This window comes from Brachycentrus maculatus, unplaced genomic scaffold, assembly GCF_059751285.1.
Source record: "Brachycentrus maculatus isolate JH-2025_06_01 unplaced genomic scaffold, ASM5975128v1 h1tg000186l, whole genome shotgun sequence".
NCBI lineage: Eukaryota > Metazoa > Arthropoda > Insecta > Trichoptera > Brachycentridae > Brachycentrus > Brachycentrus maculatus.
The window spans coordinates 1,133,885-1,152,097 of record NW_028280937.1 but is presented as its reverse complement, the minus strand read 5'-3'; the positions used below and the strand labels follow the sequence as shown (position 1 = coordinate 1,152,097).

At 29.4% G+C, this 18,213-nt stretch overlaps 1 protein-coding gene across 1 annotated transcript in view; it reads right to left on the bottom strand.

Moving 5' to 3' along the window:
• The window catches only part of sNPF (short neuropeptide F precursor), a 103,455-nt gene extending 85,897 nt beyond the window's left edge, over positions 1-17,558 (bottom strand). Inside the window, exons 1-2 of the mRNA XM_088262651.1 lie at positions 17,507-17,558; positions 7,597-7,651 (exon numbers count right to left, since the gene is read on the bottom strand). The gene's annotated coding sequence lies outside the window, so the exon portion shown is untranslated. The remainder of the gene's footprint in view (positions 1-7,596; positions 7,652-17,506) is intronic.
• Between the last annotated feature and the right edge of the window lie 655 nt (positions 17,559-18,213).

The following is an 18,213-nucleotide window of genomic DNA, read 5'->3' as shown; positions in this document are numbered from 1 at the left end:
TAGTCCTCACATTCAAATGAAAGAGTTTCCGCTCAATAAAAAGCTTTCATCTCACCATAAAAGAGTCTAGTAAAATTCTACTAAATTCAAGTACTATGTTTCAAATTTGAACAATATACATATAAAAAACCCAAGACTTTAAGCAGTGTGATTTTTAAATCATGGGTATAATTGTTCAATCTTACACGTGCGCAAAGTGATCACTTAAACCGGCCTATGATAGTTATAAGCCCTGTAAATGCTCAGACATTCATATTCTTCATCATCTATGTTGATCAAAGAATAATATGAAAGTTATAGATTTAAATACAACAATAATTTTATATATGTGAGCGTGTGACTACTGGATTTGATTAAGAATAATTACTGTTGATTTGATAACCTTCCTGATCATATTGGTTAAATTATCCAGAATATTCATGTTAAAAATCCAAGGCTAATGATGTAATAAATAACCGGAATTTCCATTCCCTCTGAACGAAAGGCAATTATAATCCAATAAAGATGCACTACTTGCATCATATTTATGAAGAAAAAGCTGTTCTATTAAACTATTAGAACTATTAAACATTATACAAAATATTTCAGTCCAATGTAAATACCAACAGTAATGCAAAATAAAATAAAAATATTTGTCTTCCCTATTATGAAGTCACTTTATCCCAATAAAAGATAAATGAAATATCTAACGTATATAAAATATATTTGTCGTTGTTACAAAATCGATCTCACGTGTGTGATTTCTAGTTGAAATGGCGAAAAATACGTTTTTTCCTGATAAAATATATTTTATTTCGCGATAAAAATAGAAACATCATCTGTATTTTTATTGTTTCCGTTGTGTTTAATAAATGCTAACAAAAACAATCGAGAGTCTCAATGATTGAAAAAAAGTCGTATTTTTGATATAAGAATCGTTCTTAAGGTGATATGGACATGTAGAGCGAATGGATAATGAGAAAATCACTAAGAAAGTATTTTTTGGCAAATGTGAACGGGAGAACAGAACGAGGACGACCGAAAAAGACTTGGCACGACCAGATCCATCAGAACCTAAAATCTGGTGGTGTCAAAATTCTACGTAATCGGAGGGCATAAATGACAAGATTTATGAATGTGAATGAAGCTAGGTCAGGACAGAAGAATGTGGCGTTCCATCCTCTGTGTGGAACGGAGTGGTGTGATATATACAATATATATATATATATATATATATATATATATATATATATATATATATATATATATATATATATATATACATATATATTATATGCATATCCATATGTTTGCATCATATTGTGAAGACGTTTAAGCTTCACTTCATTACTTGTTTTGAACTGATAAATTGGGTAAGTAGACAAGATAAGAGGGTCTAAAAGCCATTATGGACGAGATTGGGATTCATTAATTTCGCAGTTTAATCAGACTGTTTAGCTCAGTGAATAGGACGCCTGACCGAGCATCAGAAGGACCCGGATTGAAAACGTGGAACAAGCAATTAACGCAATTATTTATTGTTGTCGTATTTATCTGCGTATGTAACTTTACAAATATAAAATATTATTTTTTCTTCGATGTATGTGAAGATAATAATTTCATTATACATTATCAAACTATTGACGTGATGATATCTTGGATTAGGAGTTTTTTTATTAAAAATTACCGAAACTTATTTATTTATTTTAAGTTTTTACTATCAAAGGTAACTATAATAGGAGGGCATGTATGACTAGATGTATGAATATGAAGGAAGCTTAGAGCATATCGCTCACTCCTTTCAAGAACGTCATGAATCAAAAAACTTGATTTTTCAGGAGAACGTTTTTAAAGTTTAAAAATATAATACAATGTATTAAAAATAAATATCAAGCCACTTTTTGAACTTTTTACTGTGCAACACATCTTTTTAGGTAAAACCTGAAGGTTTTTTCTCCATTTGAAAAATATTTAGTATTATTAAAAAAATAATTAAACAATATCTTTTCTTCAAAATGCAAAAACAACACTTTCTGCCCTGTAGCGGGTAAATATTAAGTTAAAAATATGCCTCTTTTGCTGGGATAAAGTACATTTTCTGGGCATTCCGAAAACATGCACAACTGAAAATTGCCGATTTTTTATTTATGACGTTCTTGAAAGGAGTGAGCGATATGTCAAAATAGAAGTGTGTGGAATTCTGTCCTCTCTGCTTACCTCTGCAGCGAAACGGCGTGATGATAGTAGTAATAGGAAAATACTTTTGCTTTATATATATTTTTATATAATGTCAGTTTTAAGATACAATGTACCTAACTAAAATATCTGAAATAAATCATTTATCAAAAGAAAACTACAAAATTAATTCATTTAATTAATGTGAATTATCTAATAAATTTACCGCGTCAGAGTTTGCAAGAGGAAGTCATTAACATTTGTGCGGTGAGTAGTCCAGAGTATGAATGAAATTATCAAATAAATTCACGTTGATTGATGATGTTATATTTTTTACTGTTTTTTTTTTAATTTAGACTCATTCTTTTTTTCAGTTAACTTATTTTTCCGTCTATTTTTCTTCTTCATTTTTAAAAAATGCTTTTAACCATATTTTGAGATTATTGCATTTAATTTTACATAATTTTGTATCACGTTGTGTATTACGTACAGACTATGCCTCTGTGGGAATTCATGTTACGATTTGAATATATATAAAATGAATGAAATTGAAGGTATATAAATAAACAAATATATATTTAAATTACACTGGCCAACAATTTATAACTTTTATTTTGTAACTGGCATGAAAATACCTGATCTTTATGCAATTTACACGATATTAGGAAAGCACTTAAAAATAATATTCCTCTAATTAACAACCAAATAAATTTTACATATAGTCCATTGTTTGATTCGACATCGGTTAAACACGATTCGTCAATATCCAATTCGACCCCCCCCCCCCACTCCTTTCATCCTACAAGTATATAAGTAGATTCGATTCCTAGTCTAATTTTAATGTACGTTTAACCTCGGCTCGTAACGCATGTCTGAATTGAAAACTATAGTGCATGTTGGTCTTCGGGTCGACCAAAAATCGCATGTGTTAGACATTTTGTGTAGTTTTGAGTGTGTAAATGGCGCTATGGTGGTGAAGGGTAGTATTGTTTGCATGCTGTGTTAGTGATTGTCCTGACGAAGAGACGGGTACGTCTCGAAACCGGTAGACGTAAAAATCTCGGTGAGTGGTTATATACTGATTTTATTAACATTTTTGTAAAAAAAAAAATAAGTAAAAATGACTAACCACAAAGAAAATGCTTTAAATATTAATAATATTGAGAATACCATATTAATAAATTAATATGTTTCCACCGCTACTCCATAATTATCAATACTTTTTTTTAATCCCTTAGACCTTAGACTAAAACATGTCTAGATACCAACCACTATTACGGTTTCAACGTATGGGGTCCATACAAACAATAATATGACTATTACATATAAAAATTGACGTGATACAAGCTTGTCACCGTATAGACTTTGACTAAGAACGATTAACTTGGTCCAAAACAGTCATCAAAATTTCAGTTACAAAATCATTGTTGGCCAGTGTTATTAAAGGAATTATCAAAAATGTTGCTTTGGTCCCTGCATAAGATAATGCACCACAAAATTAACGAAAAAGAAGAAGAAAATATGTACAATATTACCGAAGACCATTAAGGGGGTCGTAATAAATTCTCCATTTCTATATGTGATGTTGTGATATTTACGACATCCAATTGACCGTCTAATTAATTCTCGTATAGAGCAAGGGTGGGGGAGTTAAGAATAAAAAAGAGCTGAAAGTTAATCCCCTACTCGTTAATTTAGTCTATTCACTAAACTAATGCGGAATTAATGGCACCGGGCTAATATTTATTCAGACCTACCCTGTATCTGAAATAGCGAATAGTAAAAAAAAAATCATATTACCGGTCCATATTAATTTTCGTCTCCTTTTAGCGAGCTATTTATATACTAACATTTTACCATTTAAGGGGGTACTCGCAATCAAAAATTCGGTAAACGACCGGCTGAGTGAGGGGCCAGACGTGTATCGGCACACAATTTTTGGAGAGGCTCAACTTAACTATAATTATGAGATTGTACTAGTATTAAGTAAAAATGTCTAGAAATTGTATAAAATTGTATAAAAAATGTAACAATAATATGTATACATAAAAAATCTTATGATTTATACTTAAGCACTAACTTTGTTATTTTCCAATTGAAAATTAAAATGTACCTGTGTTTTAAAATCACTATAAATATTTTATTATAACTTAATTATAATGTCTACCGGTTTCGAAGCTAACCTCTTCTTTATCAAGACTGATACTTATGAATCAGTAGTATTTATCAGTCTTGATAAAGAAGCGGTTAGCTTCGAAACCGGTAGACATTATAATTAAGTTTTAATAAGATATGAATAATGATTTTAAAACAAATTTTTTTTTATTATTTAAAAAAACAAATTTTTACATATCTACCTACCTCGTTTATCAAATCATTAAGAGGTCTCTTGTAAAAATTTCCATCATTTTATAATCTTACGCATTATGGGAGTTATTTTGAGCTAGGAAGGAGATAATTAATATATGATTAATGTTTCTAACGAAAAGACGGATATATATCTCGAAAACGAAATACAAAAATCGCGGAGGGTGGTTTACAACTAACGAAACTAGCAACATGTGTTCTATTTATGGTAAATATTAATTCGTTTTATTCATAGAAATGGAAATAAAACTTTCACGTTATATTTCCACTTTAAGAACGTCTGAAGATTCCCATAATTCTACGAATAATTTTGGATAATTTATACGGCACCATTTTCGTATAATATACTACCTCAAGAGCGGTCGCCATAATTAAATTGCAAAAGATCTAATTACTTCATTAAATTGGAAAATGTACAACATATGGTAAAAATATGTATTTTTACATATACTCGTATATTTCTTAATGTAAAATAAATATTATAAATAAATTAAAGTAACTATTTATAAATAAATAAGTTAAATTAACTAACCTTAACGCCGTTTCCCAGAGGGGTAGGGAGAGAAAAAAAACGCTTCGCCATTCTTTGCACACGTTCTTCGCCTCTTCCACATTCATGCATCTCCTCGTACATACTCGCCAATTATTCCAACTCTTGCCTGGCCGCTTTAAAGTATTTGACATACTTAATCATGCCAAGTTTTCAAAGGTCTTCCTCTGCCTCATGAATTTGTCTTCCCGTTCATATTTTACTAATTCGTTCCAAATGTCCAAACTATCTCCCCATACACCTTTCTTAATTTTATCGATAATTTTTATCTCAGCTTTGTATTCCTTCCTTATTTCACTTTTCGAACATCTATCATACATCATTTTGCCGCACATTCTTCTGAGAGATCGCATTTTGACTGCATTCGATCTTCTTTCATCCTTATTTTGCCAACTCTATGCTTCGCTTCCAAACATCCATATTCCATACATACAAATAAGTCAAATCAAGAAAAATCAATAAAATAGCCTACGAGTATATCAATTTTTTTATTTTTTTTTAAATAATATTTTTTTAATTAACGGTAATAGGATACGTTACCCTCTGCAACCGTTTCAGCTTATTTGAACATTCAGAACTCGAATATAAAATAACAGATTGTTACACATTTTCTACCACCTGTTACATTTTTTTATCTACAGCGCGTGCATTTAGCATAAACTCGTTTACGTTTTGTTTATTATGAAATACATGTATTTTTTCCTTCTGTAACGGAAAACCGTAATTTTCTGCCAACCATTGCAATGCTCATTCTATATTTGTAGAGGATTTTTTGTTGGTAATAATAATTATCAAAACCAAAATGATTTTTTTATTGAAGTCATTATAAATATGATTCGCTTATTTTTTCAAACAAAATATCTTTGAAAAGGGGTTTTCTGCAAAGCTGACAGTTTTTAGTATTAATTAATCTTGATGAAGATGCTATTTGGTCCTTAATCTGTCGATATCACTATCAAATTGAAGGAAGATACCGCATAATAATTTTAAATGTAGTTTTTTTCATAATTTTTTTTGACATTTTAACAAAGATGGGGAAGAATATGCAATTCTGGATGTCATAAGCTGGTTTTATAATCACTTTACATAAACATTCTCTATTCTATCCATGATTGACACCACTCAAATTTTGGATATATGATCAATCTCAGGACACAGTACACATGAGTTTATAACAGCCATCTTTGTTGGATTGTAAGTTTTTTTATTTAACAGAGTCGTTTTTGGATGCATGCAATATGTATGTATGTAATGATTGTAATTTTAGAAATCTAATTTTCTACTAATCCATTTATTTCGCATGTCCAATCCACCTCAAATAACCTTTCTGAAAATGTTCAATAATCTCCAACTCAATCTTCATTCCTTTTTAATACAGTTTGTCAAACTTGAATTTTTCCACACATTTGTTTAAATGATCGTATTTCCATGGCGTTCACTTTGCTTTCCCGCTTGCACCGTTTGTTGTTCTATGCGTAATCTAACCATAACGATATTGAGAAAGCTTACTGCCGTTTAAATAAATAATATTTATGTTTAGCAATTATATACCATGTATCGATATAATCTTGATTTACACACAGTTTTCAGAATCGCACGATTTAAAAAAAAATTGTTATCACTAAGTCCGATATCGGACAGCTACAAACTAATTACTTTTATTGGGAAATAATGGATTAATATAACGACTATTAAACTGAATATGATTCACATGAAGACCCAAAAACATAATAAATGATTCAGTAAATATAAAAGTATTAAAATATCATTTTATAACTAAAAAAAGAACGCTGTTTTTAGAATACGACAGAAGATAACAAATAAAGGACTAGTAATGATATCTGCACAGTACATGCGATCTGTTTTTTTACGTATTTGAAATAACATAAAATAAAAACTAATAAATTATCAATAGAGCTGTGATATCCAGGATATTTCCAAACCTATGCGTAATTTTTTGATCAGCAAATTCACTTAATTTGGCAAGCGTGTCTTAGCTGTTGCGGTCCGATAGCATGGAATGCTATTCCACCAGCAGTTAGAAACAGTAAGTATGAGATGATCTTTCGAAGAAAACTAAAACACTTTCGTTTGCTGAATCATAATTTTTATTCACCTTATGAAACATATATAATAAACAGCAATGCGCCCTTGAGGTTTACGAAAATGGAGGTATGTAAATTGTACAAAAATATTTTATATGATAAAAAAAATAATGTTTGAATCATCAGAATTGTGATTTTACAATTTGTTGCTTTAAAAAATATATTTAAATTTCAAATTAGTACGAGTCTTGTTATAAATTGATTCTTGTCATAATTCACATTCATATAATATATACATGTCAATATAAATGAATAAAAAGTGCAGAAACCCAGATTTGTAAACAACGATTTGAACATACTCAAATTGTTTTCAAATTGAGGAGGAAGCTGTTTGCTTCGAAATCGGCACAGGTTATTTTTTAAATTATTACTCCATACGAGATTTAATTTTTTATTAGAAAAATAAATAAATGTACTTACGATAACGTTGATGTTGTTAGCGCGAAATGGGTCGAAATCGGACTGAAGAGAGTATCTGAAAAAAGAAAAGTATATATCGCATTATCGATCATGTCGAAGTAACCGTCCTGAAAATCAATTTATAATAGTAAACCAACTAGTCTTTGATTATTTGAATTTCAACTACCTACAAATGTGACATAGACCATCAACTTTTAGGAAGTAAAAGCCTCTTTGACAGGGACCTTTTACGTAATGATGTCCATCAGGACAAGAAATATCCGGTTTCTGGGATTAATATAGCCACGGTCGCTGATCACAAGTCAGTAATATTAATGTCATTGTAGTAGTAATCGATCTGTCGTGAGCGAGGAAAGAACGGTTAAACGAAATATAAAATACGAGTATAATAAAACTGGATCTTTTTTAAGTACTTTTATTTTTCTTACTTATTTTAAAACCGGTTTCTAAAAGAATCTTGTCACCTTCAGGGATAGACATGCACTATCTATCTCAGAAGTACATATCTATCCCTGAAGATAACAAAGTTCTTGTCGAAACCGGTTGGAGAAAAGTACTTTAAAAATAAAAGAAGTTAAAAACAAAGTTTTCATTTTATTTTATGAAGAAAAACATTCAAGAAAAGGTGATTATCAAAAAATAACAACGAAATATGCTACTATAACAAGATATAGGAATTAATTCATAAATCTTAAATTATGGAGCAATAAACGTTTAAGCCGTCCCAAAAGGAGAATTTAAAAATCGATTTTTTATCTCTCAACTCTATTCTAACTTCCCTCAACATATTTTTACAATACAACCTTCTCGTTTTTCATGAATACTTGTATTTATTGAAATTTATGATTCCACCTTAATTTTTTTTTATAAATAAGTTAATTCAATCATAACAAAGCTGCAAGTTAAAGTGAAAAAAAAACTGGAGAAATTGTTTCATTTTCTTGGATGTAAAAAATTTAAGTGTATAGAGTACCTCTTGTGACATCGCTTAGTCAGCCGTTAATTGCACTAATTGTTTAGTTATCAGGGATGTTTTTTTTTATAAACGAAGGTGTGCATTGTAAAAGAAAATTCAAACTTAACAACCCTATGACAAGTCATTAGCCCTGTAAATACTCAGACACCCATATTCTTCTTCATATTCTTCGATATTCGTCGAGATGTCAAAATGAAACAATAACTGCCAATTGGAGAAACTCAGTTTTGTATACAAGTATTTGGACACACTCAAAATGTTGGGAGGATTCAAAAAGACTCATAAACCGAGAATTCGAAGATAGTATTAAATTATCATCATTGATTACATTATAATAGTGTTTATTTTTAACATAATCCTATTTTAAAATAATTACCCTACTATGCAACTGCAATTATATTACTAAAAAAAATACATAATTATAATCTGGTACAAGAAATAAAATATTAAGCTAAGTTAGGTTAGGTTAGGTTAAATCACTTTAGGTCATGTAAGATGATGGCAAAAGTCGAAAATTCATTACCATTTAAGGCAATTTTATTTAATTTTATGATATCTAATCTACAAAATCTGTAATCGAAACAGTCATTTTTAACATAACGTAAAAATTAATTATGTTATGACCGGATTTATTTGACCGGAAACCTTCTGTTAGTTTTTGATGAAAAACTAAGAATGAAATTATCTTTTATAACTATGTATAACGAGCCGTTTCTTTAGGAAAATGTCAATACGACAATTTTTCAAGTAGACAGACACCCTTTGAAGATTTAATTTATGAAGAGTTTAAGGACATAATGATCTAAAAATAAGCAGGATAGAGAGATTTAAAACGACCCTATTTATACCCATATAATGTAATATAACTTGTATCAGATGTATTTTTTTAATTTGCACGAACGTTTATATTGCAACTATTTATTTTAACATTTGTTTTTATTTTTTTGTGAGAGGTGAAAAGTATGCCATCCTACAACTGGTCATAAAAGGAAAAATTGAGGGTCGCAGAGGGGTTGGAAGAAGGCAGCTTTCCTGGCCTCGGAACATTCCAGAGTGGACCAGGATGAGAGGTGTGGAGGAGCTGTTTCCTGTTGCCCAGGACAGACAAGGTTTCTCCCGAGTCATCGTCTGGGGGGCCTGGCAGGACACATGAAGAAGAAGAAGATTTTCTTGTGGAAGCTTCTGTGTACTGGCCAACGTCGAGTTGGAATCGGTTCTAGCTTACTAACTGAACCAATCAACTTCTAAACTCTTCCAATGCTTACACCGGGGCACTTTTAGAAACTTGGTGGTGGTTTTACAAATTTGTATTTATTTACACAAACAGATCCCTAGGATCTACAAAAAGAAGAAATATTAATTTAGAGGAAAAGACCTTTATTTTATTGGAGTTTATGTAATCTCCAATAAAATTTATCAAAATGTAAAGTTACGAATTGCTGAATCAAATAAAAATAACCTCTCAACTATCAATATTGTTGTGATAGTATTTAGACCATTTTTTATTTATTTAAGTGATCACTTTACACGCTGCATAACATTCACCAATCTACAATACTCTAATCAAATACTCGTCATAACGAGTTGATCATCTATGCGTTATTAAAATATCAACCTCAAAAAATAATAAAAATTCCCAAGCGGGGTAAAATGTGATATTTGTAAACAGCAATTTAGACACTTAAAATATTGTAAAAGTAATCGTAGTTTTAATGAAATAGCTTATTTTAATTAATTTTAATTTTGTATCAATTATTTCATACATTCCCTGTGTTATCTTTGGATTTGTATTCATATTATCGTTATCTCTGGAACATTTTTAATAGAATCCGAGAATAGATGGACCTAATGACCCTTTAGCTTCAAGAATATATAAATAAATGGAATCGTGTTTATGTTGGCCTAACAAAATATTTATTTTATGGTAAATTAAGGGCTGCTTTTCTGGGAATGATTGTATTACTGAAACACGTTCCGAGCATGATTTTAAGACATATTTCGGTAAGTTAATTTGGGAGAAATATTTATTTATATTATTTCTATTCCATTCTATTAAAATAAATCTTAAAATAGGATACAAAATCAATTCATACATGGATGTTAAAATTTGGTAGGATATCTCTCCGTTATAACCAAAACCAGCCAATGATAATTTTTTAATGTATATTAATAACACAATAAACTGCATGACATATCGCTCACTCCTTTCAAGAACGTCATAAATCAAAAATCGACAATTTTCAGTTGTGCATGTTTTCGGAATGCCCAAAAAATGTTTTATATCCCGGCGAAAGCGGCATATTTTTAACTTAATATTTACCCGCTGTAGGCCAGAAAGTGTTGTTTTTGCATTTTGATGAAAAGGTGTTGTTTAATTACTTTTTTAAAGATATTAAATATTTTTCAAATGGAGAAAAAACCTTCAGGTTTTACCTAAAAATATGTGTTGCACAGTAAAAAGTTCAAAAAGTGGCTTGATATTTATTTTTACTACATTATGTTATATTTTTAAACTTTAAAAACGTTCTCCTGAAAAATCAAGTTTTTTTTATTTATGACGTTCTTGAAAGGAACGAGCGATATGTACGTCGCTAGGTTTTTTACTTTATTTTATACACTCTGCTTAGTGTGGTTGTCAATCGTGTAGTCACTAAGTAGTGTGGCTATCAATCATGGGTAGAATGGTGAATGTCGCACGTGTGTAAAGTGATCACTTGACCAGCTTATGACAAGGCGTAAGTCCTGTAAAAATACCCAGACTTCCATATTCTTCTTCATCTATCTTGAGATGCCAAAAATTTTGTTTTTATTTTACTCATACGAACAGCTTCCGTACTAACGTTCCGGCTTAAAAAGTTAGGATAAACTGAGGATAAGTTTTAAACCGCTAGATCAGGAATGAAATCGCAATTGAATAAAAGTTGGGATTTAAAATTCAAAACCTGAATTATTTAGCGCAAGCTTCCGGATTATCATTTAATGTTTTTAGTTTTTAATTAAGTGGCTCAAAGAAATTTAGAAATCTCAAAATTTTGTAGCAACTCCTGGTTATCTATTTTTTTTTATCAGTAGATCGATTTAAAAAAAAAAACAAATAGTACTTTACATTGCACAGTTGCTCACGACACGACAAAAATTATAAATATCTATTCTTTTTTTATACGGAATTTTTAAATTAAAAAATTAAAAATAATGCTCGTTTGTTCAAAATCTCAATTCTCCTATAATCAAAAATACACACGTATGTATATATTTTTTTGCGTAGACACACCAAGCCACATAATGTGTCTCGTCTTGTACTTTTTTTGTATTTGAAAAATTAATTTTACAATTATTGTAATATTTACTCTTGATCGTTTACCCATTCGTTTTTTTTTACTTAGCTCTATATTTTTTGTTTTCTCTCTTACCTCTGCCGGCAATTAAAAATGGATAGAAAATTTTTCACCGATTGCTATGAAATTTTGGCACTACGTTTAATTTACATCATATTGAGATGTTTTTACCTGATATATTTTTTACCACAGCGGCAGTGCCATCTGTTAAAGGTTGCAGCAACACACGCAATACTAAGCATTACTCGTGTTGGTCAAAGTGGTTATCTCAGCCTTGCATTCATTCCTTATATTACCATTTGAACATCTCGCTTGACATGAACTTGCTTTTTCAGGAGATCGTTTTTTAAGTTTAAAAATATAATACAATGTTTTAAACATAAATATCAAGCCACTTATTGTACTTATAACTGTGCAACATATCTTTTTAGGTAAAACCTGAATGTTTTTCTCCATTTAAAAAATATTTAGTATATTTTAAAATATAATTAAACAATACCTTTTCTTCAAAATGCAAAAACAACACTTTCTGCCATGTAGCAGGTAAATATTATGTTAAAAATATACCGCTTTTGCTGGGATATAGTACATTTACTGGGCATTCCGAAAACACGCACAACTGAAAATTAACGATTTTTTATATATGACGTTGTTGGAAGGAGTGAGCGATCTATCATAGATCATTTTGCCGCACATTCGTGTGAGATTTCACATTTGGACTGCATTCCGTATTTTTTCATCTTTCTTTTGCCAACTCTATGCTTCACATTCATACATTAGGGTTGGTGGTATGACTTCTTTGTCAGAATCATAATCATATTTTAATTTTTATCTGTATTTAATAATAAATAAAATTAGAAGGTGAAAAAAATATAATTATGCATTTTGATAACAGAATTCATTTTATAACCGGTAAATGAATACCCTATCAAAAAAACATTTTTTTTGCGTTATAAATATATATTTTTTTTACCTTTCGTACAATGTAAAAGATGCACTGGTTGTCTAAGCTGAATTATAAATATGCTATTGGTTTGAAATATTGATACCTTCGCGAGGGTGAAACAGGTGTCCATATTTTTTCATACGTAATCCAATGAGGTGTATTTTTTATTTTGTTTTATCATATTAAATTTGCGACGTTGAACCATTATTAATACGTACCTACGCATGGTTTTGCTAACGAAAATAAATTGATGAATTGTAACAATAATTTAAATGTAAAATCACATTTTGGCTGAGAAGGTATCCATCACTACAAAACCATTAACAAACTTACTTAAATGATATACATTAAAATATATACTCGTAGCAATAAAAATTCGTTAACAATAAAAATCATTCGTTCCATATGTTTTTTGATTTATTGAATTTTATTTGAAGAACATATTTTTTAATATTTAATATACTAGCTGTACCCGAACACGCGTTGCTGTGGCTCAATCTGATTAACAGAAAAACCAAAAAAATTGCATAAATTAATTTTATGTTTTATTCCACAATGCTGCTGAAGCGATGAAAATATTGAAAAACGATGAAACGACAGTCCAATATAAAACAAATAAAAATGTAAAGTGATGAAAGCTGTTAAGAAGCATGATGTCAGCCTAAAAATGTTTAGAATTACGTAAGCTGCAGTTACGATCAACAGATGGCGCTGTCATTTCGTACAAAAAAGGTGATTTTAAGCAAAACATGTTTTTACCTTTAAGAGATAAAATTATTATTTTCAAAGTATACTTTAGGCATATATTGTATAAATACACACGCATATTCGAATCCAATATTGTCATAAAATTTCAAATGACATGAATTACAGTTGGAGATTTAAGATTTTAAACATTATTTAAAATCATTTTTATAGATTTATCAGAACACGAATCACGAATCCTCAGATTTTTTTATTATTATGAAAACTGTTCGGCTAACGAAGCATTATCACATAGTGATTTCTCATTTTTCATAGCTCCAAAACCGTTCGACTTATTCCACAAAGACTATTTGTTAGATGTTAATTCCCTAAGTTTGTGTGAATTTAAAAATTTGCTTCGATTATTTATAGAAGAGTCAGATTTAAGCTCCTTTTTCTTGTAGTACATGCTCGCTAGCTTTTTACTTTTTCATCTTTTTTATGTTTTTAAGTTTTTAATTTAATTTTTAAAAAAATGTTTTCTGAGAGACAAGTATTTTTGGTATTTTTTATTTAACACTAATATTCTAGTTCTACTTAAAAAACCTATACCCTTATACCCTTTACCATGACTAAATTATATTGTATACCCACACACAGGCCATGCCTTTGTGGGATCCTTTTTTATGTTAATTTTTATATATTTTTTGTATTTGAATTTATGTTTATGTAATGCAAAAGAATGTAAAATAAAGAAAGAAAAAAAGTGTGTCTGTAAATTTAAATGAAAAGAAAGAAGAAAAAGACAAAAATGACTGTCATTTTACTAGTATAAGTATTTTATATGATTTTTTTGTAAGCATGTAAAATTTGTAGCTAATATTAAGTATTTTTTAGAAATATTTTTATATAAGCAGTAAGTTTATTTTTCGCTGTTAACGAAAGTGCTTCGTTACATGATTAAAAATTTAATCATTTTTCATATTGTAAAATTGAGGGTATGAACTGCTTTTAAGAGGGGTTGTTTATATTTTCACTCCGTTTTAAAGACCCTTAACTAGTTATTACAAGTTGTTAAACTTGAACGTTTCAATTTGGGACTTATGGAGCTTTATTTATAATCTATTTATTTATAAACATTCTGACTTGATTAATAAATAAATACTTTCGAAATAAATTTATCTTGTATATATTTATCCAAATATATGTAGAAAAGAGCCATTTAAAGTAATATTCTCAATCTTTTTTTCTCAATCTCTTTTTTTTAATTCAGAGTTATTGAGACCTTAATTAATTATAAGAAGAAAAGGTAAATACTAATAAAGGCTTCTCAATAATAGTATGTTAATAAAATTTGATTTGCGATATTCTATTTTCATGTATATATTCTTTTGATTTAATTTATAAAATAAATTTAAAAAAATATATACGTTAAAATAAATAAAAAGAAAAATACTAAATTTTGATTCTCCTTAAATGATATATCAATTCATGAAAAATTATGTTTTTTTATAAGTATTTTATTTAAGTATTCTCATATTTAAACATTAAAAATGTATAGTTTTTTTTTTAATAAATTTAAATTAGGAAAAATGTTTGTAAATGGATATAATAATTTCAAACGACTTCCTCCGTATTGTAGTGGTTAGCGCATTTGACAAATTTTCTGAAGGTCTGGGGTCCAATTCCCAGAAGAGTGAAAATAAATATAAATATTTTTTCACTGTAATATTTATTTTATATCATCCTGGAGTGGCACCTGAAGCGCAGGACAGGTCACTTTAGCATCGTATGATTGACGATTAATATAATACTGCGTTAATGTAAGCAGGGCACTTAGCACGATTTTGTGCGAATAAAAGTCAAAAGAAGATTTTTTAAAATACAAAGCAAAACATATTCAAATCACTCCACGATTTCGTATTGTATGATGTATAAATACAATCCCCTAGTTTAAACAAAATTTATCGAAGGGGAAATACTCCATTCAAAAACTTACCTCATTAATACACGGCGTCAATTTGAAAGTTAACTCTTTTAAAGTATTGACTTACATTTATATTTTATATTTTACACTTATTAACTTACGAATGGTTAATTATAATAAACAATTTTGGTTTTAAAATAACCATACACTTTTGTTTAAAAATTACTGTTTGTATATGGTATATTATTATAACTTAATTATACTGTAGACCAGTTTAGCAAACGGCTTCTTCCAAAGACTACTTAAAAGTCTGGAAGAAGACGCTTTTCTATTCGAAACCGATCGACATTAAAATAAAGTTTTATTAATATACAGGTATATGGTATGTTTACAAGAAAATTCACGTCGTATATGCTCTAGATATGGATTAAATGTGTTTTTTAAAAATAAGTATCCAAAACTTTAGATTACACTATTTTTGACATTTGTTTTCAATTTATATTTTATTTTTTATATGTTGACCGCACAGATGTTAACAGAAAATAAATACACTTTTTTTTTAATTGTATAAATAAATAATACATAGTATGAAAGTAGAACAAAGTGTTCATAATAAATATGGGAGTAGAATGCTTTAATACATTTCTTCTTTTATTTATAATTTATTGCCGGCGGATATAAGGGGAGACCAAAGTATGGATCAAAGTAAAAATTATGAAATATGTAAGCGATTAAACGTTCATAAATTAAGAATTGGTAAAAAGTTTTTTCTTCTTTTTGTGTGCATATATTGTACATTTTTTATCGTTATTTAATAAATTCGATGAATACAGAAAAAATATTTACTAAATTCAAAGAATTTCACCAACAAGCTACATCAGATGACTTAGTGGGTTTCAGCAAAATTAAAAGATTTCTTGAATGTGATTAAACATTTTTTTTATTATTTAATAAAAATTAAACATTAAAACATAACCAATAACTTAATAAATTGACCGGATATCGGAAGTTTCATGGTTTGTATCAAAGAGCAACCAGTTGAATTTTTAACTGTGAAATAATAAATTCGTATAATTCTAATTATTTTTTTTGTACATTTTACAAAAAAAAATATTCATTGATTTGGAGTCCACTTTGCAAAACACCATTTAAATTATATATTAAATGTTCTGATTTTTAGAGTGAACTAAATTGTATTTTATTGTTTAAACACATAAAAATATTTTTTTTGGCAATTGCTACGCCTCGTTATGGCATTTTCAAAGTAATGTCTTTTATTTTAACCAATGTCTTAATCTCACACAAAATTGTAATAAAAAAGCCATTGTTGAAGCGTTTCGTTCTTGCAATTATACTTTATTTAAATTTTTAGTATTATATTGCTCTTTAAAAGTTTCTCTTGTATAAAACAAATTTGTAAGCGATTATAAAACGTTGCAAAAAATGCATCCACGCACTTTTAATAAGCAATAAAACATAAATTTTCCATAAGTAATTTTTAAAAAGCTTTATTTAAATTAATAGTGGTATTTATGAAGTTAAACCTAAATTAAACATTGAAAGATTTTACCACAAATTGACTCCTGAATCAATTAATGAAACCATTTTAAAATGTTGTAAAAAAAATGCATTCAAGTACCTTTAGCAATAAAACCAAATTTATTATTTTTTGTTTCCGCATTCACTTTGTAGTAAGACATGATGAAAGAAGAACACTCTTTTTTATCGCTCGAGTTTATTTTATTAAGACTAGTTTCATAAGACTAGTTTTTAAGATAGTTCCATCTTCAGGTCTAAATATAACAGTTTAGATTTAGACCTGAAGAATGATTGAAGCATTGCTTCTGAAACTAGTCGTCATAATAAAATAAACTCAAATGGTAAAAAAAACAAGTGTTTTTCTTTTACAGTTTAAACAAAATATATATGTGAGACATTTAAAAAAAAGTTTTTTTTTTTAAATGCATTGACGTACCTTTAGCAATGAAAGTGAATGTTTATGAAAGCAATTTTAAAAAGTTACAAAAAATGGTTCGACGTACCTTAAGCAACCAGCGGGAAGTCACCGTGGACGACAACTTCACTGCGGAGGTGACGATATTCAACAGGACGAAGGCTCCGCGGGTTTCCTCTTATATAGGCGGCAGGGCGGGTCGGGTGGGGGCGGCGCGCGGGCGGGCTGGGGGCGGAGGGCGGCGCTAATACTACCCCTTGTTGCAAACGGCCAAATAACATTTTAAACGGTGAGGTTATTAATTGCAGCCTAATGAGCCGGCAGCGGTGCGGTGCAGCCGTTATACGTAATTCCAAACGAATCATCACCTGACAACAAAATGTTTCACCTGTGAAAACTCAGACTTTTTACAAAATTATCAGAGTTTAAACGAATCATCTGACAACAAAATGTTTATTGTGAAAAATGATCTGAAACTTGGTTTTTGTTATAAAAGCATCAAAGACAGGCGCCATGGCGTAGTTGGGTAGACGCACGACTGCGAATCTGGCGTCGCGGGTTCGATTCCCGCCAATTACAAAATAAATTCAAGCAAAATTTATTTTGAAAGGGGCTGGGTGATTGTGATGTATTTTTCACATTTACCTTCCCTATCCTTACTATCCTACCGGCTGACAAGTCTCTAAAAATAGAGGCTTTGCGCGATATTCTTTTTTTTTTAATTTATCACCTGACCACAAAATATTTACTGTGAAAAATTATTTTTTTATAAAATTATTGAGTTCAAAACGATGC